The sequence below is a fragment of the Nelumbo nucifera genome, chromosome 5 (genome assembly GCF_055504915.1).
Source record: "Nelumbo nucifera cultivar China Antique chromosome 5, China Antique-T2T, whole genome shotgun sequence".
Lineage (NCBI taxonomy): Eukaryota > Viridiplantae > Streptophyta > Magnoliopsida > Proteales > Nelumbonaceae > Nelumbo > Nelumbo nucifera.
The window spans coordinates 52,478,906-52,486,479 of NC_142653.1; positions in this window are offsets into that span (position 1 = coordinate 52,478,906).

The following is a 7,574-nucleotide window of genomic DNA, read 5'->3' on the forward strand; positions in this document are numbered from 1 at the left end:
CTAGCCCAAAAAGTCACTAATCTTTGGAGCACAAACCTAGTTCGGGGGTCGAAAATTTAAGCGCAACCCTATTATAAAATCTATAAATTGTTGGTTTTTTTCGTAAAACTACAAATTGTAAATGAAACTAAAAAAATCAAGAGCAAATTGTATTTAGAGTGATCAATGGATAGAGTTTACCGAACAGAACCCCTGCGGCATGGCACGGCCCGTGGGCAGCCCGTGCAAAGTGCGGACCATGCCATTCTGGTCCATGGGCTGAGCATTAGGTCAGGTCGGGCCGTGCATTAAGCCAAAGTTATTTATTTAAAAAAATTGACAAAAAACTTAAAATTTTAATTTTATATGAATTTTGTGTATACAATTGCTTATATATGTAATAATTAAATAAATTAATCTAATAAAATTAAAAATTATTTATTTTATTAATATATTATATACTATATATTATTATATAATTATAATTTATATAATATTATCTAAATCTAACCCATTTAAATTTTAACAAAATCTCAACCTGAGCCCAAATGCGATTTTCTACTCACTTTTTCTATCTATTCTATTTGTCGTGAACTGCCTGTCCAAGTTGCACTCCAACACAAAAAATGTTTTTTTAGTATATTATTAGTTCACTTCTACCGTTCTACGGGGTGCAAAGTTGAGCAGGCAAAGCTGAGGGTAAGATCAATCCAGACCCAATCATAATAATTGGATCTAAGGTGCAAACCCGGACTGGGCGTAAAGTCCAATTTTTCCAATGTAGGACCAGGCTTGGGCCTATCAAAAAAATAAGAAACCGAAGGTTTAGGCATCGGACCTAATCCAAGGAATTCAAGCCCAGCCTGTATAAATTTGCGGGCTGAGTCAGTCTAGGCTCCGACCTCAGATTGGGCCAACTGAGATTGCATCCCTATTTATTAACTTCAGGTGGGTGTTGATCTGAATATCGGGACTAGACCTGTTCATGGGCCGGGCTGGGCCGGGCCGGGCTCGGGCCTGATAAAAAGCCCGAAGCCCGAGCCCGAGCCCGAAGCCCAACCTAATAAAAGAAATTAGAAGTGAGAATAGCCATTTCAAAAACTAGAAAAGGTACACCTCTAGTTTTTAATCTTGACCTTTTTGCAGTGGAATTTGGCAATACAAACTAACTTTGGTTGTTTTGCTATTTGATTCTCTTTGTGGTTTAGGTCTTTGAGCAGGTCTGTATTTTGACATGTAGGAGTGGATTTCGCAACCCTAGAACGAAACCTTGCTATGCAACAACTTTCAATTCAAGAGTAATCTGCAGTATGCTGGCATTCGAATTCTGTACTTCTCTTTAATGCAACTAACAGACACTGAACAATAGCAGCACTAGACAAGAACATGAATTGGGGTATTGGGGTTTGACTGATTTTAACAATGTGAAAGTCAGCCTTTGGATTTGTTGTAAGTTATGTGCTAAAGTCTGAAATCGTGGTAGTTTAGAAAAGCTACCAAGAAAGGAAAAACTGCATTCAAGACAAACAATAGCATTCAAGCAAGATGATCAAGGTGATTCTGTAACACCAATAGAACAAGCTTAGTTTGTTTACTCTTTTCTACAGCTTCCTCAATTTTCTACACATAGAAGCAAAACAATAGACATGAAAATTAACTACATCAAATAGAAAGGCCCAAATAATAGAATTAAATGGTAAAGAGGACTCACCGCCACCACCAGTGATTGTATTCGCTGGAGAGTTTGCGGTGAGTTGGTGACTGTGGTCTGTGAGCTGCGAGCCTGACCTGCGATTTTGACAATGATCAGTTCAAGTCTGAGAAAGAGAGAGAGAGAGAGAGAGAGCTCACTACTGCCGCCGGAGTTATTGCGCCAGTGAACGTTCGCCGTCTCACCGGTTGTGGCTGCCTGAGAGTGTGAGGATGAGAATTGTGGAGTGTGGAGGATGTGGAGATTGGAGAAGAAGGGTTCGGCTGGAAAAAAAAAAGGGAAAAAGGCAAAGAGAAAAAAAGAGGGGTACTCGACTAGGGTTTTTACTTAGGTCTAATTATAGGTCGGGCCGGGCCGGGCTATTTTGGCAAGTCTCGAGCTCGGCTCGAATTTATTGCGGGCCGGGCTTTTTGGCCCGAGGTTAAGCCCGCAGGCCCATATACCTATTCAAGCCCGTCCGGGGGCCGGGCCGGCCCGTCCGTCCACCCAGCCCATGAATAGGTCTAATCGGGACTAATCATGTGAAAAATTATATAGTATCATACCTGTAGCGGCATTTAGGGGTGTCAATTGGACTGGATTTGGTCCAATCCTATCCAGTCCAATGAGAGTCCATTACAAATGGACCTGGTCCAATTCAGTCCAATGAATATTTTGGACCATTTTGGACTAGTCCGATGTTGTCCAATCTGTTCAAATTTTTGTTAATTTAGACCGATTTCAACTCAAACCTGGTCCATTGACATTTATGTTCTTATCTTCTATCAATGGACCGGATATTGGTTCAATCTAATATAAATTCATTATGGACGGACCAGGTTCAATCCAATATGTCATATTGGTCTGTCTAGTCCGTCCAAATTCAATATGTCTTATTGGTCCATCCAATCCATCCAAATGGATTTTGATTTGGACGTGGTCCAACCGAAAACTGGTTCATTGACACCCCTAGCGGCATTATTGTTTTCCTCTTTATTTCTTTCTTTTTTTCTATAAAATAGTTTTTTTACTAGACCAAAGAACAAAGAACATGCAACATAACCATTCGTTCATCATTTAAAAGAAGATTAAAGTCAAGTTCTCAATGCGTGTTAATAAAAGCCATCTGTTTACAAATATATATACTACTATTAAAAGTGTCAATGAGGTCTAGATTCTAAATCCTTTTGATTAAAATATTCTTATTTTTTAAACTTGGTCTCCTTTTATTTTGAGGGCAAAAAACACAATTTAAACTAATACTTTTATTAAATTTATAATTTTCTTCTTCATTAACTCCTATATTTAAGGTATTAATTTCCATTTCCTTTCATTAAATCTTATATTTAAGACACATTAAATAAATGAACTTTGTGGACTTTTCTTAATTCTTTTTTAAGATAAATTAACTATATTATCTATATTACTTTAAAAAGTACGAATGGCCTCAAGAATATTTCTGGAATTTTCTAAGGACAATATTTACCCCTCTATATTTAAATTTAATGATAAAAAAATGAAGGCAAATAGGGTAATTGGTTCTTAATATTAAATGAGTTGAAAAGAGGTAATTTAAAGATATTCAATGTATTCAATCCTCTTTCATTAAATTCAACATTTAAGTTATTAACTTGCATTCATGTTCATTGAATCATATATTTAAGTCGTTTTTATTCCTTCTCATCATTAAGTTCTATTAATTAAATCCATACTTAATAAATTAATAATTCCAATAACATAAAAGCTTATACCTTTAAAATCTACCTATCAAAAATAGTGTTTTCATCTAAGTGGTGGTAAGAAATTAAATCATTTTGGGTCAAATGGGTTAATCCATGCTGCCATGATTAAATAATAAAATTAAAAAATACATAAAATGAAAAAAATAGAAATTAAAAAAATTGGGAACATTTTTAACACATATATTAAACAATAATGAGTATGTTAAATAAGAAATGTTTTTATTAATGATAAAAATGGAATGTAAAATTTAAAACCAATTGGAAATAAAAATGTTTTCCTATTCTCTCTCATTAAATCCTATATTTAAAACATATTTTTCTCATCATTAAATTCTTGTAATTAAATCCACAATATTAATTTTAATAGTATAAAAATAAATATTTTGAAAAGTAATTTGAAAACAAAGTCATTTTCTTCCCTCTCGATGGTGGGCAAGCAATTTGACCATTTAGGGTCAAATGGATTAATAAATAATGCCATAATTAAATAATAAAAAATTAAAATAAATAACTATGAAATGTAAGAAGTATTTTTATTAATGATGAAAATAGAAAGCCAATCTACCTAGAAATTAAATGATGTCATAGTCAAATAATAAAATTTTTAATAATAGAAAATACAAAGAATCACAAAAAAAAGATAAGTGAAAATTTTGGGCACATATCTAATGTTATATATTTATAAAAAAATAAAATAGTGGGTACATCTCTAATATTATATATTCATTATATTGAACAAAAATAAGTTTTATACATAAGAAATAATTTTATCAATGATGGAAATGTAATACAAAATTCAATGTCAACTTAGAAATCAAACATTTTTTATTTTTAGATGGTGGGTTAGTGGTTTGAGTAAAATGATACCATAGACAAACAAAAATTAAGTGTGATAAGTAAAAAATATTCTATATAATGTAAATGAAATATATAATTTAAAGGAAAAATTTTAGTCAAAGTCAGTTGTACATTTAAAATTAAGTTGGAGGTTGGAACAGAAACCAACCAAACTCTGAAAACTAGCTCTATATTTCAAATTATAAAAACCCCTGCCATTTCATCAAACGCTTATGTGGCTATTGTCAACATGGGACTCAGGGACGAAGCCAGGAAATTGTTATAAGGGGGGCCAAAACATAAATGAAGTATGGATGGGCCCATGGGGGGGCAACCATTGAGATGGAGAGTGGGGAGAGGAGAAAATTTACATGGAAAGCTGTTTTCAGTGGGAAGTTTTTGAACCATAGGGGGGGGGGGGGCATGGCTCCCCTCCCCCTGGCTTCGCCCCTAATGGGACTCTTATTCCATGTTGAACACAGCAGAAAACATATATCAAAAATAGGTTTTCAGTTTCTCTCCCACTCCCTCAGTCTCTCGATCTCCCTCCCTTCTCTCTCACTCTCATAGTCATCTCTCGATCTTCCGCTCTCTCTATCTCTCCAACTCTCTCTACTTTGGTATATAACTAAATCAAAACCTCTCTCTCTCTCTCTCTCTCTCTCTCTATTGTTTTCCCTTAATTTTTCTCATTCTTCTCCCTCACCCTCCCTCTCGGTCAAAATCTCCTTCTCCCTCAACCTCTAACGTTCTCCAATTGGTGTAGATTTCATAGCCAAGATTTTCTTGTGAATTTTATCAATTTAGTGTAGTAATTTTTGAACCATACCAAGTTGATCTCATGTTCTCTTATACGATCTAATTAATACCATATAAGTGTGTAAGAAAATAAGAAAATAAAAAACGAGAGAGGGAGAGAGAGAGAAAGAAACTGAGGGAGAACGATAGAAATTAAGGGAGGATCAACTGAGAAAGAGAATGAGAAAGATTGAGGGAGAATGAGGGAGAATGATAGGTAGAAAGATAGAAATGAGAGAGATTGATATTAAGAATGTAAATACAGAAACCAAAAAATATTTTTCTTTATTTTCAAATACATAGTCATTGAGTAGATAAAGATGACCATAAGTGAAAGAGTGAGAGAGAGAGAGAGAGAGAGAGACTAAAAGCCCTTTTTTTTTTTATTTTCTGATCACCTAACATTAAAGGCCAATTTTAGTATAAGCTTTTTATTGTGTCCAATATGGATTAAGAGTCTCATGTTGACAATAGCCACATAATCCTCCAATGACATGGCGAGGGTTTTTATAACTTGAAATGTAGAGTCATTTGTTAGAGTATTTTTGGTTTATGGACCAATTTGTAACCAAATTTTAAATGTACAACCAGCTCTGACTATAATTTTTCCTAATTTAAAACTAATTAAAAAACAATAATATTTCTTATCTAGATGGTATGAGTCAATGATCCGACTTTTCAAAAAAATACATAATGTCATAATTGAATAATGAATATTTAATTTTATTTTTAATCATATTGTTACTTTTTTTAATTTTTAATTTCTATCTTAACTATGATATATTTAAAATTGAAATAATTAATATGAAGAAAAATTTCTCACTTGCAATGCATATGCTTAATTATTAGTAATAACAAAATATCTACACATCTGGAACGTCACTGGGCTAGTAAGACAAAAAGAAGTGATCCTGCCCACTTGTCTTTGCTAACTGAGGTACCTTATGGGCTGGAGGGTTGAAGTGCCTTTCTACAAAACAAAAAGAACAGAAGAGTAGAAATTTAAGGAAACGCTCTTGGTTTGGATCAAAAGGCGATGACAAGACCAAGAGAGAGTTGACTTCTGATTCAAAGCTTGGATCACTGTCTGAGAATCCGAACATGCTATAATTTCTGTCTGCGTCCAAGGAGAAGCTTTCTGTAAGGCCTGCAAAATAACAAATGATTTAGCTTCATCAACTCAAGAAATTGAATTCGTCCTACCTCCATAAACACCTATACATTCAAGACTTGGCGTACAACAAACGACGCCAGAGGAGAAGAAATGGTTAACAGATTTTCCGGCATCTGCGAAACTGATTAAATCTGTTGAACGGACCAGAGATGCGTAATTGAAATTTCAGCATTATGAATATCTCGGTGCTCAGTGCTTGCATCATTTGAACAGCCCCTTGCAACTTTGCATTGGGAATATTTCTCATGAAATAAATCACATAAATATGGAGATATTCCCAACGTATGACTGTAAAGATCATTGGAACGGGCTTTGCCCTGACTGAAGCCGGATTCTTCAGAATGGGCCTCAGCCTGGGAATCGTATTATATTGCCTCTGCTAAGGATGTTACTAATGTGCATCAAAATAAAATAGTGTGCAGAAGACAATGCCGACTCCTGAAACATTTTTCATTCCTAACATGCCAAATGTAGCAAGGTTTTTAAAACTGATCTGGACAACGAATCGGTCAGGGTCCGGTTCCTGGGTTGAATGATCGGCCCGCTCTGACAAAAAAAATAAAAAATAAAATACAGTCAAAACCGTTGAACAGTTCGAACGCCCGGGTCAGCGATTTATTGACCAAATCAACATTTTTTTAGCAAATATCCAATTTAGGGGAAAATTGGAACCAATCACCACCTGACTGATTCCCGATTTTCCGGTACAACCATCCAGTCCAGTCCAGTTTTGAAAACCATGAAATGTAGTAAAATACTACTGCATACCAACTGATGACATCAAGAATCATAGATTTATTGGGTAGAGACCTAATTAGAGTAAATAGGCAATCCATCACTGCAAATTTATGTTCCAAGGGGCTGCAAATAAAATGAATCCAGCAAAGGCACAAAACTGCTCCCTTGGATCCAAGGGAGGAAGAGATCTGAGAGGAAGATAATCCAAGACTAATCTCCAGATAAACAGTTGACATCTTGGGTGACAGGAAGCTTCCAAATCCAACGGACACAAGTTTTTTGGTGATCTGAACTAGAGTTGAGAAGAGGTTGCTGCATCACCCTATAGGCCATTTGGACGAGAAAGTGCCCGTGTGGCTTGGGATCCAGATCCAACGCAGGGTATTCTTAGCTGGAAAAATTGAACATTCCTAATTACTGAAAGCTCCTCCCCATTTATAAAGCTCTGCAGGACATTGTCATTCCATGTATTAGAGGTAATAACTTGATTAGATTGCAAATATCCTAAAGGAAAGGAGCCACTGGTTGGTCCATAAACCTTAATGAACGATTGGAGAATAGCCAAGGAACTTGACTCACAGATTCAGTGCTATAAGAAGAAACTAAATACCCACAT